A 14,610-nucleotide genomic window follows, 5' to 3' on the forward strand; every position below is an offset into this window, starting at 1 on the left:
AAAGAAAGAAAGAAAAAGAAAGAAGGAAGAAGGAAGGAAAGAAAGAAAAAGAGAGAGGGAGGGAAGGGAGGAAGAAAGAGAAAGAAAAAAAAGAGAAAGAAAGAAAAGAAGAGAAAGAAAGAAGGAAAGAAAAGAAGGAAGAGAAAGAAAGAAGAAAAAGAAAGAAAAAGAAAGAAAGAAAAGAAAGAAAGAAAGAAAGAAAGAAAGAAAGAAAGAAAGAGGGAAGGAAGGAAGGAAGAGAAAAAGAAAGAAGGAAAAGAAGGAAAGAAGGAAGAAAAGAGAAAAGAAATACAGATGGCTAATAAACAGTTGACGTGGGCAACTTCATTGATTGTATTAGTTAGGGTTCTCCAGAAAAACAAAACCAACAAGATATGTGTATATTTAGAAATTGAACTTTATTTTAAGGAAGTGGCTCATGCCATTGTGGGGACAGGCAAGTCCAAAACATGCAGGGCAGGACAGCAGGCTGGAGACCCAGGGAAAAACTGACCCAAGTTTTTCCTCTGAAGGCCTTCAACTGGATGAGGCCCACCACATTACAGAGGGTAGTCTGCTTTACTCAAGAGCTATTGATTTCAATGTTAATCTCCTCTAAAATATGCTTTCACAGCAGCATCTAGACTAGGGTTTGACAAAAAAACTGGGCACCAAAGCCTAGCCACACTGACACATAAAATTAACCATCACATTCATAACAAAAAAGCAAATATAATTGACAATAAGGTATTTTTCACTCAGCAGGTATCCAGAGATTGAAAAGAATTGCACCCTTTGTTGAGAGATAACAGAATACTCACACACCACTGCTGGGGGCACAGACATCAACAAATTTTTCTGTACTGCAGTTTGGCAGTATTAAAATGTCAAATGTGCATATTCTTTGACCACACTATTCCACTTCTAGGAGCTTACTCTAAGAGAATATTCAAACAAGTACAAAGAGGCGGGTATATGTACATGGTCCAGCAATGTTACATTTCGTGATAAAAAATTGGAAGCATCTTCAATGTCACAGATTATGAGCAGGTTACGTAAATTATAGAACATCTGTACAATGGAATACATACTAGACTGTAGAAAGCATAAGGATAGTCTATATTCCTAGACATGAAATGATCTTTGATCTCATTTATGTACAAGTAAGTTAATTGATACATTTCCTAGAAAAGACATTTACCAAAATCATAATCGTGGTTCTCTCTGGGTGGTGGAATTTCAGGTTATTTTTGTAGTAGTTATTGAGGGCTTATTATGTGTCAGGTATTCTTTTTAAGTACTTTCTGTGGATTCAACTCATTTAATAATCTGTATTATTTGCATCTTTTAAAAACAAAAGCATTATCATTGTTTTCCCAAAAACTACAAAGTAGTTTTTAAAAATATCCCTTCTAGGGACGCCTGGGTGGCTCAGTTGGTGAAGCGTCCAACTCTTGATTTCCATTCAGGTCATGATCTCATGGTCCTCAGATCAAGCCTTGTATCAGGCTCCACACTGGGCCTGAAGCCTGCTTAAGATTCTCTCTCCCCCTCTCCCTCTGCCCCTCCCCTGCTCGTGCACTCTCTCTCTCTCTCTCTCTCTGTCTCTCTCAGATAAATAAAATAAAATAAAATAAAAAATAAAAATAAAATAAAAATATCCCTTCGATTCTCCTGCATGAGAGGGAGCCCCTGTTTCCTAAAGCCCCACAATCTTGGAACAACCAAGAGTCAGAAACTACTCCACGCCCACCCTACCAAGCATTATTATTGGGAATCTCCTCATTTTGCAAAAAAAAAAAAAACCCTGACATTCTCTCATTGCTGTTGGAGTGTTTTGTTTGTTTGGTTGTTTTCATGGTCCTCTCTTGTTTATTGTGGACTGAGTGAGTGACTGAGTGAGCAATGTGTTCTCTTTTAACCCTGATTCTTACTCCTAACCCTTTCCCATAGGCAGCCCCTCTGATGTATCTAATTTGCCTCCTTCCGTTTCTGAGTGTTCTCACATGCATTGTACTTTTAATTTACCTAAAGGGTCTGATTTTATCTTTCATTCAAGGGTCTTCCCTGCCTCCCTCCCCCGGCCCGCCACACTTCCACCCACCCAACACCAGATACTCAACGCTCTCCCTGTTTCTGCTGTGGCTGCCACGGGATTCCTGGAGTTGCAGGTGCGTCCTTCATCAACCCTCCATCCACGACTCACCCCCAACGCCTGGCTCGGCCCAGTATTTAAGGTTCACCCAAAAGTCAACCTTGGTTTTTGTTTTGTTTTGTTTTGTTTCCTACATGTAGCCTTCTCCAGAGAAACTTGGTGCAAGTTTTCCATTGGCCAGCCTGGAGGGAATTGCAAGGCCAGCACTGAGTGCCCAGTGAGAGTATTCCTTGTAGATCCCAAACTAAGGCATCTGGGCAAGACACTGTCTCCTTGCTCTCTTACCTCCAAATAACCCCCCTGCCCTCCTAGGTCATTTCTCTTCTCCACTGGGTTGAAACAGCCTTACTTTCCAGTCTGTGCTAATGCTTACCTCTGGAGGCCTGTCAGCCCAAAGACTCCTTTATGTATCTTCCCGAAGACCTAACGTGTCCTTCATCATCTCCCAGTCTGAGGGCTTGATATTTGCAAGAGGAATATGAGTCCCCACTGTGATCTTTCTATAATTTCTGCCTTCTACTCATCCCACTGGCTGCCTTTAAGTTTAGTCGGATTTAATCTGCAGAAAAATGCTAGGAGGGGTGGGGCTGGTCAGAGGAGGATTTCTCTCAAAGTTAATGAAGCTTGAGTTTCAAGGCCCCTAACTTGGCAAGGCCTGAGAAGGAGCCCTAACAACGTGTTCACAAAGGCACATGTTTTTGTTACATTTGCAAATTTATGGTATTTTAACCACAATCAGTTAAGACCTCTGTCTTTGCTCTCCGACTTTCCTTCCATCACAATCTCCCTCCTGTCAGAGAGCTTTGAAGTGGCCTTAGACATTATGGGATCTAGCTGAAGGAAAGTTGGCTTGGGGATACATGTTGTAGGGTTTAGTGGATATATTTAAATGTTTCTTAAGCACTGTTGTGTCTCCTTGTTGCAGTATTCTATCCTAAAATTGTATTATTTTCTCAAAGAATGTTTCTAAAATTATAACGCTTTCTTTCACTTCACAAAGCCGAGTCTTCCCACGCCATGAAGCACAGTGCTTTTCACTTCAGGGGCACCTGGGTGGCTCAGTCGGTTAAGCATTCTACTTCAGCCCAGCTCCTGATCTCACAGTTTGTGAGTTCAAGCCCTGCGTGGGGCTCTGTGCTGACAATGCAGAGCCTGCTTGGGATTCTCTCTCTCTCTCTCTCTCTCTCTCTCTCTCAAAATAAATCAACTTAAAAAAAAAAAAAGAACTTACATATCCCTCAGGATGTCCTTGGGTATTGATGATGCTTCTGTCCTGATCTTAGTTTTGAAACATTTATGTTGTAGGTGGACCCCCAATTTCCACTCAACAAGTGCAGCCCTTGGCTCAGAGTATGGCTTCCAACTCATATATCTTTGTTAGTTTTCTTTCTGGGGCCTCTCCCCACTGTCACCTTACACACGCACTTTCTCTCTCTCCCTCTCTCTCCCTTTTATATCTGGCTCAGTTCAATCTCCTATTTAAGTATCACAAGCTGGAGTGCAGAATGGCAATGAGCCAGTTTTTCAAAATGAGCTAAAATCTACAAGGCACACACTTTCAAGAACACCCACAGCTGCCAGTCTTAACCTTAGAGGACAAGAGTAGGAAACAGGCTTATGTGGCAGGTGCTATGTCTGGGTGTTTGGAATTGAAGCTGTTTAATGAGATAAAAATATTTCCAACTCTTCACCTAACAAAACGGTAAAAGTATTAAATTCTTTTAAATTCGAAAAGTCCCTCAAACTAACATCTCAGAAAAATTTTTAGTGCACACACACACACACACACACACACACACACACACACACAAATAGTTGCCCAAGAACTAGTAGGTTAACAGAATCTCATTTTAGTGAAACACACTACAATGTCTCAGAAGAGAGGTTTTTCCATTGACTTAGATTCAAGATCAAGTTTTTTGTTGGTGGTCTTTCTTTGTGGGGGCGGGGGGATCTATTTTTTTATCTTCTTTTCCCCCTCTAAAATGCCTTTCCAGGAGTGTTAACCCTACCTATAGTTTTTAAAAGTGTTAACCTTCAGGGGCACCTGGGTGGCTCAGTCGGTTAAGTGTCTGGCTTCAGCTTAGGTCATGATCTCACAGTTTGTGGGTTCAAGCCCCTCATCAGGTTCTGTGCTGACAGCTCAGAGCCTGGGGCCTGCTTCAGATTCTGTTTCTGTCTTTCTCTGCCCCTCCCCTGCTTGCTCTCCGTCTGTCTCTCTCTCCCTCCCCCGCCTCTTCTCTCTCTCTTTCTCAAAAATAAATAAACATTAAAATTTTTTTTAAATGTTAATCTTCATTTCTCTGGCAGTAATCCAGTCATGTATTGATGAAACAAATATTTACTGAGTGCCTACAATATTTCAGGCCTTGTTCTAGGTACTTCTTTCACTAGGAGAATTTTCCTAAGTTATTTTTTTTATTTTATTTTTTATTTTTAAAAATTTGCATCCAAATTAGTTAGCATATAGTGCAACAATGATTTCAGGAGTAGATTCCTTAGTGCCCCTTACCCATTTAGCCCATCCCCCCTCCCACAACCCCTCCAGTAACTCTCAGTTTGTTCTCCATATTTATGAGTCTCTTCTGTTTTATCCCCCTCCCTGTTTTTATATTATTTTTGTTTTCCTTCCCTTATGTTCATCTGTTTTGTCTCTTAAGGTCCTCATATGAGTGAAGTCATACGATTTTTGTCTTTCTCTGACTGATTAATTTCACTTAGCATAATACCCTCCAGTTCCATCCACATAGTTGCAAATGGCAAGATTGCATTCTTTTTGATTGCCGAGTAATACTCCAGTGTGTGTGTGTGTGTGTGTGTGTGTGTGTGTGTGTGTATACACACATATATACCACGTCTTCTTTATCCATTCATCCATCAATGGACATTTGGGCTCTTTCCATACTTTGGCTATTGCTGATAGTGCTGCTATAAACATGGGAGTGCATGTGTCCCTTCAAAACAGCATACCTGTATCCTGTGGATAAATGCCAAGTAGTGCAATTGCTGGGTCATAGGGTAGTTCTATTTTTAGTTTTTTGAGGAACCTCCATACTGTTTTCCAGAGTGGCTGCACCAGCTTGCATTCCCACCAGCAGTGCAAAAGAGATCCTCTTTCTCTGCATCCTCACCAACATCTGTTGTTGCCTGAGTTATTAATGTTAGCCATTCTGACAGGTGTAAGGTGGTATCTCTTTGTGGTTTTGATTTGTATTTCCCTGATGATGAGTGATGTTGAGCATTTTTCATGTGTCGGTTGGCCATCTGGATGTCTTCTTTGGAGAAGTGTCTATTCATGTCTTTTGCCCATTTCTTCACTGGATTATTTGTTTTTTGGGTGTTGAGTTTGATAAGTTCTTTATAGATTTTGGATACTAACCCTTTATCTGATATGTCGTTTGCATATATCTTTTCCCATTTGGTCTGTTGCCTTTTAGTTTTGCTGATTGTTTCCTTCGCTGTACAGAAGCTTTTTATTTTGATGAGGTCCCAGGAGTTCATTGTTGCTTTTGTTTCCCTTGCCTCCAGAGACGTGTTGAGTAAGAAGTTGCTGAGGCCAAGATCAAAGAGGTTTTTGCCTGCTTTCTCCTCAAGGATTTTGATGGCTTCCTGTCTTACATTTAGGTCTTTCATCCATTTTGAGTTTATTTTTGTGTATGGTGTAAGAAACTGGTCCAGGTTCATTCATCTGCATATCGCTGTCCAGTTTTCCCAGCACCACTTGCTGAAGAGACTGTCTTTATTCCATTGGATATTCTTTCCTACTTTGTGAAAGATTAGTTGGCCAGAGAATCTTCCCATGTTATTAAATCTCTTTGCAAACATGATTTAGTATCATAATATTTTATAATAAGCAGACCTGAGAATTTATTTAGCCATTCTGGTTTTGTTAAACATTTAGACCATTTCTAATTTCTCCCTATTATAAATAAGGCAGCAATGATCCTCCTTGTAATAGACACTTGTCCATATCTATGATTAATTCTACAGGACAGACGTCTACGAGTGGAATTACTAGATTGGAGGGTATGAACACTTGAGTTTCTTGACAAATATTTCTGGCAGACTTTCTAATGCATATTATCACCTTTGACTTCCTCAAATCCTCTTCAACTGAAGAATCACCCACCCCCATTTAAAGACAGGAGAGCATATTCAATTCCTTCTGTAGAAGTTTGCCGATTCCTAAAATAATGGCAATAAAAGTAATCAGGTTGTTTTCTTGAATACCTCTAGTCCTTTCTGTACCATACCCATTGTCTAGGATCACATTTCTGCACTCTTTTTGCAAAGCCAAAACACTCACAGAAGAAAGAGTATCCATTTACTTGGCTCGTTATTATCACTCTAGGCAGATGAGAAGTCAACCTGGGGAGGAAATCACCCACGAGCACTCTAGGCAGATGAGAAGTCAACCTGGGGAGGAAATCACCCACGAGAAATACAGAATCATAGAAAGGAATGTAAGGTTATAGTAATCATTACCGTTCGTATCGGGGCCTCTGAGGAGGAGGGAGTGACAATGTATCCTAAACACACCCCTGAATGGCCTTACTCACAATCGCAGCCCACACTGGGGAAATGAGCCTTCCTAGCTATCAGCATCTCTGCTCTGGCAAGTCAAACGGTAAAAATACCTCACAGGGGTGCTTTTCAATGTAGAAGTAAATTTCATCGCCTAGTTCTTTGTCCTCTAATATTTTCTGGAATAACTTCATTTTCCTGTCTACCAAGAAAAATTTCTGCCTTCCAAGAAAACCAGTGCCATCTTGAGAATGCCCCCAGGACATGGTGCTCAAAAAGAAAATCTAGGGGAAACAAAACCAGGAGCAAGTCCCCTTTGGTCTAGTTCGAGGTAGCGTATTTGCTACCTGTGTTGCCTTGTTATCTTATTTGGATCAGAAGCCCCTTTAAGCAGGAATTTTGTTTTGATAATGGTCTGCTTAGGACAACACCTACTAAGATTGAAATTCAAGCTTTTCTCTTTCCTGGGAGTCAGGCAGCCTGAACACAACTGATTGCCTGGGTGTTTCCCCCTCTCACTGAGTCCAGACTGTTGGAAAATCCCTGATGAGGGCACAGTTCCTTCTCTGGCTGACCAAAAGGGCTTTTTACCAAAGTGGAGAACAGAATCTGTGGTGGGTACAGAATGGCCATGATTCATTCACCCACCAATGAGTACTGGATGCTCAGTACAAGCTAGTACAGGCTAGAAACCAGGCGGGGCATTGTGTGAGTAAAATGGGCAGATAACTTGCCCTCATGGAGCTTGCTGCTGAGTGAGAGGCAAACAGTAAACAAATGATTGTGCCCAGAAACATAAAACTTCAGGCTTGGTAAGTTCTGGGGCATCACAGACACAGAGCTGTGAATGCCTATGACAGGAATGACCCGATTGGAAGGTAGGCAGCTGTGGGGAAGGAAGTGTGTTTCTGGCAGAGGGAAGAGCATGGACAGAGGGACCAAAGCTCAGTGAGAAGGGGGTGCACGCAGAAGGGGGTGCATGCAGAGAGGTGATCAGGGCCACGCAGGGTTTGGGTCTTCATCCTAAATGGATCTTTAGATTGCTGAACCCCATGTTACTTGGTGACAATTCCACTCTTAGGTATTTACCCAAGAGAAATGAAAACTCACATCCTCAGAGGACTTAGATATCCATAAAAGCCTTAAAATAGCCTAAAACTGAAAACAACCCAAATGTCCATCAACAAGAGAATGGATAAACTGTGGAATATACTCATACTTAATTTTTTTTTTTTAATTTTTTTTCAACGTTTTTTATTTATTTTGGGGACAGAGAGAGACAGAGCATGAACGGGGGAGGGGCAGAGAGAGAGGGAGACACAGAATCGGAAACAGGCTCCAGGCTCCGAGCCATCAGCCCAGAGCCTGACGCGGGGCTCGAACTCACGGACCGCGAGATCGTGACCTGGCTGAAGTCGGACGCTTAACCGACTGCGCCACCCAGGCGCCCCTACTCATACTTAATTTAAAGGAATGAACACACAACAACATGGGACACTCTCAAAAAACTTACATTGAGTAAAAATAGGCACAAAAGTCCATACCGTGTGATTATATTTGTATCAAATCCAAAACCAGGCAAAACTAATCTGTGGTGATGATAATCAGAAAGTGGTTGCCTTTGGGAGTGGAGGCTAGGCAGGGGGCCAATGACTGAAAAAAAGGGGGCAAGAAAACTTTCTGAGGCAAAAAGAAATGAAAAAAGAGAAAGAAAGAAATGTTTATATCTTATTTGGGGTGGTGATTTCACACAGGCATATTCAGTTATCAAAACTCCTCAAACTGTACTGAACATCTGTGCATTGTGTTATTTGTATAATATACATCAAACTTACTATTTTTTTAAAGTATAATACATACAGCAGAGTGTTTTAACCACAGGAGTCATAGGAGATTTGAAATGTGAAAGGAGCCCTCTGGCTGTGGTCTGGAGAAGGGTAAGAAAGGCCTAGAATGGAAGTAGGTAGACCAGTTACCTCTGCTTTATGTGACTGACCTAGAAGCCAGAATATTCCTGAGGGGCATATCAGCCCCTCATCAGCCTTTAAAAAAGGAGAATTCAGACCTCCCCTCACTCACATCCCCCAGGAATTGTGCAAAGGGAATTTAGCCGGAGCAAAAAAGCTGGGACACTGGGGCTAAGAGAACTAAGGCAACCACAGACAAAGGAATTAGATTGAACCAAATGACTATTACATAGGATCTTTCAAGACAGGATTAAAGTAATCATGTGTGTTTTGAATATTTCAAATCTGGTGAATGCTCTCTTAGGTTCTCTTCCCCACATCTACAAGTTTCTTCCGAAATTAAGAAATCTAGCAGGCTGGAACTGGCTGATGTAACAGGAAGGCAAAAAATGATATTTTATCCAGTTAGAACGAACAGAATTAACATGGGATGAGAATGAGGTTATGACTCTGAAAGAACATGGGCAATATTACAGCAGTGAAGGAGGGTTTGGGGGCGGGGGGACTGGGTTATAGAATCATGTGTAGAATCCTAAGGCACCAATGCAGTCAGAGAGGCATTTGCTTGGTGAAAGTTTAAAAGAACTACAGAATCTAAGCGTCTCAGGGTTGGGAAGGATTCTTAGAAAGCATATCAATCTACACATTTCACAAATGAAATGCAGAGGTAAAGGGACAAAATTACCCAGGAGTATTCATAACTAGCATTTGATTACCACTTCACCATGTCCACACCTGTTGCCTCATTCAATCGTCATAAAGTGCTGGCAAATAGCAATTACTAATTTTTCTGTTCAGAAGAAAACTTGGGGCTCAGAGGGTGGCGCAGAGAAAGCTAGTTCTTATCGATGTTCAAGTTTCTCCTCTTCCAGGACACGCCACTAGATCACAGATCTCCGCTTTCTTGCAGTTGGTAGGATGGGCTGGCAGAGAACTGAGTTGTGGCCAATGGAATGTGGCAGAAGCCCCCTCTTTGGGGGCTGACTAAAACCTGGCACATAAGCCTCTCTTCTCCTCACTCACTCTTCTCCTTGGCCTGCCATTAGACACACAGGATCCAGTAGAGGATTTGAGGCCCCAGAGGATGGTGAAGCCACAGCTTGGCAGGAGCCTGGGTTCTGTGAATGACTCTGTGGAGCAGAGATTTTTTTCCCATTCACTGACCCAAGTTAGATTGTAATAGGAGTGTGGTGCTTGGGTGGCTCAGTCGGTTAAGCATCCTAGTCTTGATTTCAGCTCAGGTCATGATCTCATAGTTTGTGCTGTCATCACAGAGCCAGATTAAGATATTCTCCCCTCTCTGCCCCTTCCCCACTCATGGTCGCTTACACTCGCTCTCTCTCTCTCAAAATAAATAAAAAACATTTTAAAAATCTTTAAAAAGGGACGCCTGGGTGGCTCAGTCAGTTAAGCATCTGTCTTCAGCTCGAGTCACGATCTCATGGTTCATGAGTTTGAGCCCCACATCAGGCTTTCTGCTCTCTGTGCAGTGCCTGCTTCAGATCCTCTGTCCCCCTTTTCTCACCCCTCCCCCGCTTGCGCTCTCTCTCAATCTCTCTCTCTCTCTCTCAAATAAGTAAATAAAAACTTTAAAAAACCCAGCAGCAAGCGGACGGCTGCTGATAAGGATCGAGGGGAAGAGGATGCTGATGGCAGCAAAACCCAGGACCTGTTCCGCAGGGTGCGCTCCATACTGAATAAGCTGACACCCCAGATGTTCCAGCAGCTGATGAAGCAGGTGACACAGCGGGCCATCGACACTGAGGAACGCCTCAAAGGGTTCATTGACCTCATCTTCGACAAGGCCATTTCAGAGCCCAGCTTCTCTGTGGCCTTTGCCAACATGTGCCGCTGCCTCATGGTGCTGAAAGCGCCCACTACAGAAAAGCCAACAGTGACTGTGAACTTCCGAAAACTATTGTTGAGTCCATGTCAGAAGGAGTTTGAGAAAGACAAAGATGATGATGAGGTTTTTGAGAAGAAGCAAAAAGAAATGGATGAAGCTGCTATGGCAGAAGAACGAGGACGCCTGAAGGAAGAGTTGGAAGAGGCTCGAGACATAGCCTGGCGGCGCTCGTTAGGGAATATCAAGTTTATTGGGGAGTCGTTTAAGCTGAAGATGTTAATGGAGGCAATAACGCATGGCTGTGTGGTTAAACTACTTAAGAACCATGATGAAGAGTCTCTGAATGCCTTTGTCGTCTGCTCACTACCATTGGCAAAGATCTGGACTTTGAAAAAGCCAAGCCCCGAATGGATCAGTATTTCAACCAGACGGAAAAAATCATTAAGGAAAAGAAGACTTCATCCCGAATCCGCTTTATGCTGCAAGACGTGCTGGATCTGCGACAGAGCAATTGGGTGCCACGCTGTGGGGACCAGGGTCCCAAGACCATGCTGCAAGACCAGATCCACAAGGAGGCTGAAATGGAGGAGCACTGGGAGCATGTAAAAGCGCAGCAGCTAATGGTCAAGGGCAGAGACAAGCGTGGGGGTGGCCCTCCAGGCCCACCCATTAGCCGAGGCCTCCCACTTGTGGATGATGGTGGCTGGAACACAGTCCCCATCGGCAAGGGCAGCCTTGCTGACACCTACTGACACCTCACGGCTCACCAAGATCACGAAGCCTGGCTCCATTGATTCTCACAACCAGCTCTTTGCACCTGGCGGGCGATCGAGCTGCGGCAAGGGCAGCAGTGGAGGCTCAGGGGCCAAGCCCTCTGACGCAGCACCATAAGCTGCTCGTCCAGCTACTAGTACCTTGAACGGCTTCTCTGCCCTTCAACAAGCAGTACCTACAGTAAACACAGATAGCAGATGTGTGGTACAGAGGAGTAGCTTGAGCCGGGAAAGAGGTGAGAAAGCTGGGGACCGGGGAGACCGCCTAGAGCGGAGTGAACGGGGAAGTGAGCGTGGAGACCGGCTCGATCGCTTTCGGACACCTGCCACCAAGCGGAGCTTCAGCCAGGAAGAGGAAGAGCGGAGTAGAGAGCGGCCCTCCCAGCCTGAGTGACCGCGCAAGGCAGCTAGCCTCACGGAGGATCGGGACCGTGGGTGGGATGCTGTGAAGCGAGAAGCCACCCTGCCCCCGGCGAGCCCCCCAAAGGCTGCGCTCTCTGAGGAACAGCTGGAAAAAGAAATCCAAGGCCATTATTGAAGAATATCTCCATCTCAATGACATGAAGGAGGCAGCGCAGTGCGTACAGGAGCTGGTCTCACCCTCCCTGCTCTTCACCTTTGTGCCGCATGGCATCCAGTCGGCACTGGAGCGCAGCACCATCGCTCGTGGGCATATGGGGCGGCTGCTGCACCAGCTGCTCTTTGCCGGGCACCTCTCCACTGCTCAGTACTACCAAGGTTTGTATGAAATCCTAGAATTGGCTGAAGACATGGAAATTGACACACACCCCCCATGTGTGGCTCTACTGAGAGGAACTCATGATGCCCATTCTGCAGGAAGGTGGAGGACCTATGGGGGAGCTGTTCAGGGAGATTATAAAACCTCTGAGACCCCTGGGCAAAGCTGCTTCTCTGTTGGAGATCCTGGGGCTTCTGTGTAAAAGCATGGGTCCCAAAAAGGTGGGGATGCTGGGGCGAGAAGCTGGACTCAGCTGGAAAGAATTTCTATCTGAAGGCCAGGACGTCAGGGCATTCGTCGCTGAACAGAAGGTGGAGGAGTCTGAAGCCCCTGGCCAGAGGATGCTCTCCTCTGAGGAGCTGAGCAGACAGCTGGAGAAGCTGCTGAAGGAGGGCAGCAGTAACCAGCGGGTCTTTGACTGGATAGAGGCCAACCTGAGTCAGCAGCAGGTAGCATCCAACACACTGGTTCTTGCCCTCATGACAGCTGTCTGCTATTCTGCAATTCTCTTTGAGACGCCCCTCCGAGTGGATGTGGCGGTGCTGAAAGCTTGAGCGAAACTGCTACAGAAATACTTATGTGATGAACAGAAGGAGTTGCAGGCGCTCTACGCCCTCCAGGCCCTTGTAGTGACCTTAGAACAGCCCGCCAGCCTGCTTTGGATGTTCTTTGATGCGCTGTAGGATGAGGACATGGTGGAAGAGGAGGCCTTCTATAGCTGGGAGAGTAGCAAGGACCCCGCTGAGCAACAGGGCAAGGGCGTAGCCTTAAATCTGTCACAGCCTTCTTCAAGTGGCTTCATGAAGCAGAGGAGGAGGAGTCTGACCACAACTGAGGGCGGGTGGGGCCGGGGACTTGGAGCCCCATGGACACTCGGATGGCCCGGCCAGCCGCCCGGACTTCCCATAATTTGGCTCTTGTTGATGACATTGCTATAAACACTGGGGTACATGTGCCCCTTCGAATCAGCATTTTTGTATCCTGTGGATAATTACCTAGTAGTGCAATTGCTGGGTCATAGGGTAATTTTTTAAGTTTTTTGAGGAACCTCCATACTGTTTTCCAGAGAGGTTACACCAGTTTGCATTCCCAACAGCAGTTAAAAAGGGTTCCTCTTTCTCTGTATCCTCACAAACATCTGTTGTTTCCTGAGTTGTTAATTTTAGCCATTCTGACAGGTGTGAGGTGATATCTCATTGTGGTTTTGATTTGTATTTCCCTGATGATGAGTGATGTTGAGCATCTTTTCATGGGTCTGTTACCATCTGGATGTCTTTGGAAAAGTGTGCATTCATGTCTTTTGCCCATTTCTTCAGTACATTATTTGTTTTTTGGGTGTTCAGTTTGGTAAGTTCTCTACAGATTTTGGATACCAACCAATATGTCATTTGCAAATATCTTCTCCCATTCCATCAGGTGCCTTTTAGCTTTGTTGAATGGTTCCTTTGCTGTTCAGAAGCTTTTTATCTTTTTTTTGTGTTTCTTTTTTTTAACCATTTTTTAATTTATTTTTTTAATTTACATCCTAGTTAGTTAGCATATGGTACAACAATGATTTCAGGAGTAGATTCCTTAATGCCCCTTACCCACTTAGCCCACCCCCCCCACAACCTTTCCAGTAACCCTCTTTTTGTTCTCCATATTTAAGAGTCTCTTATGTTTTGTCCCCCTCCCTGTTTTTATATTATTTTTGAGAAGCTTTTTATCTTGATGAGGTCCCAATAGTTCATTTTTGCTTTTATTTCCCTTGCCTCCACAGGTATGTCAAGCAAGAAGTTGCTGTGGCCAAGGTCAAAGAGGTTGCTGCCTGTTTTCTCCTGTAGGATTAAGTGTCTGACTCCTGATTTCAGCTCAGCCCATGATCTCACAGTTTGTGAGACTGAGCCCTGTGATGATCAGAAGCCCCCTTGGGATTCCTCTCTCTCTCTCTCTCTCTCCCTCTCTCTCTGCCTGTCCTCCACTCATTCTCTCTCTCTGTCAAGATAAATAAATAAGCTTTTAAAAAAAAAAAAAGATTCTTTTGGTTATAAGTAACAGGAAGATTCATTCAAATGGGCTTGAGGACAAAGTTAATTTTTGGTTCAAGTAATTAGGCGTGGGTTCCTCTTTCTCTTTCAGCTCCGTGTCTTTCAGGCTGGCTCCGTCCTCAGACAGAGAATCCCTTCATGCTTATGAGATGGCTGCAGAAATCCCAGCCTCACAGACCCTTAAGTTCATATTCAAGGGAGAAGAAAAATATATCTGCTGGTAACATTAACAAATATCCCGAAACGTGCTCGGACTGTACTGGGTTAGGTGAAGTACTTACCTCCGGAACACATGTGCAGATTGTCTTGGGCCTGGGTCATGGCTCAAGGATCTTGATCTTGGGCTCTGATACAGGGATCATAGTGCACTGAGATCTCATAGACTCAAAGTGGGGGAAAGGTCAATCCCCAGAAGAAAACTAGAGGATAATTCTGTAAGGAGGGGCTGGCAAAGAAAAACTATGGAATGCAATGACTAACAATGCATTGAATGCATTGAGTGATTATAAGCACTGAACCCTAACCAGATTCTTTTTAAAGTACAAAGCCATTAGCCAACTTGGATAGCTGTCCTTGAATTCTGCAAATGCCTGGGTAAAC

At 44.1% G+C, this 14,610-nt stretch overlaps 1 long non-coding RNA gene and 1 pseudogene across 1 annotated transcript in view; one reads left to right on the forward strand and one right to left on the reverse strand.

Annotated features, from left to right (window-relative positions):
* LOC121040617 (uncharacterized) overlaps positions 1–3,200 on the reverse strand; it is a 5,362-nt gene extending 2,162 nt beyond the window's left edge. The window contains exon 1 of the long non-coding RNA XR_005795372.1: positions 2,508–3,200. This is a non-coding gene — a long non-coding RNA (uncharacterized LOC121040617). The remainder of the gene's footprint in view (positions 1–2,507) is intronic.
* Positions 3,201–10,219: 7,019 nt separating this feature from the next.
* LOC121040054 (eukaryotic translation initiation factor 4 gamma 1-like) lies at positions 10,220–12,880 on the forward strand (annotated as a pseudogene).
* Positions 12,881–14,610: the final 1,730 nt, after the last annotated feature.

The sequence above is a fragment of the Herpailurus yagouaroundi genome, unplaced genomic scaffold, assembly GCF_014898765.1.
Source record: "Herpailurus yagouaroundi ecotype Mexico unplaced genomic scaffold, PumYag 182, whole genome shotgun sequence".
Classification (NCBI taxonomy): Eukaryota; Metazoa; Chordata; class Mammalia; order Carnivora; family Felidae; genus Herpailurus; species Herpailurus yagouaroundi.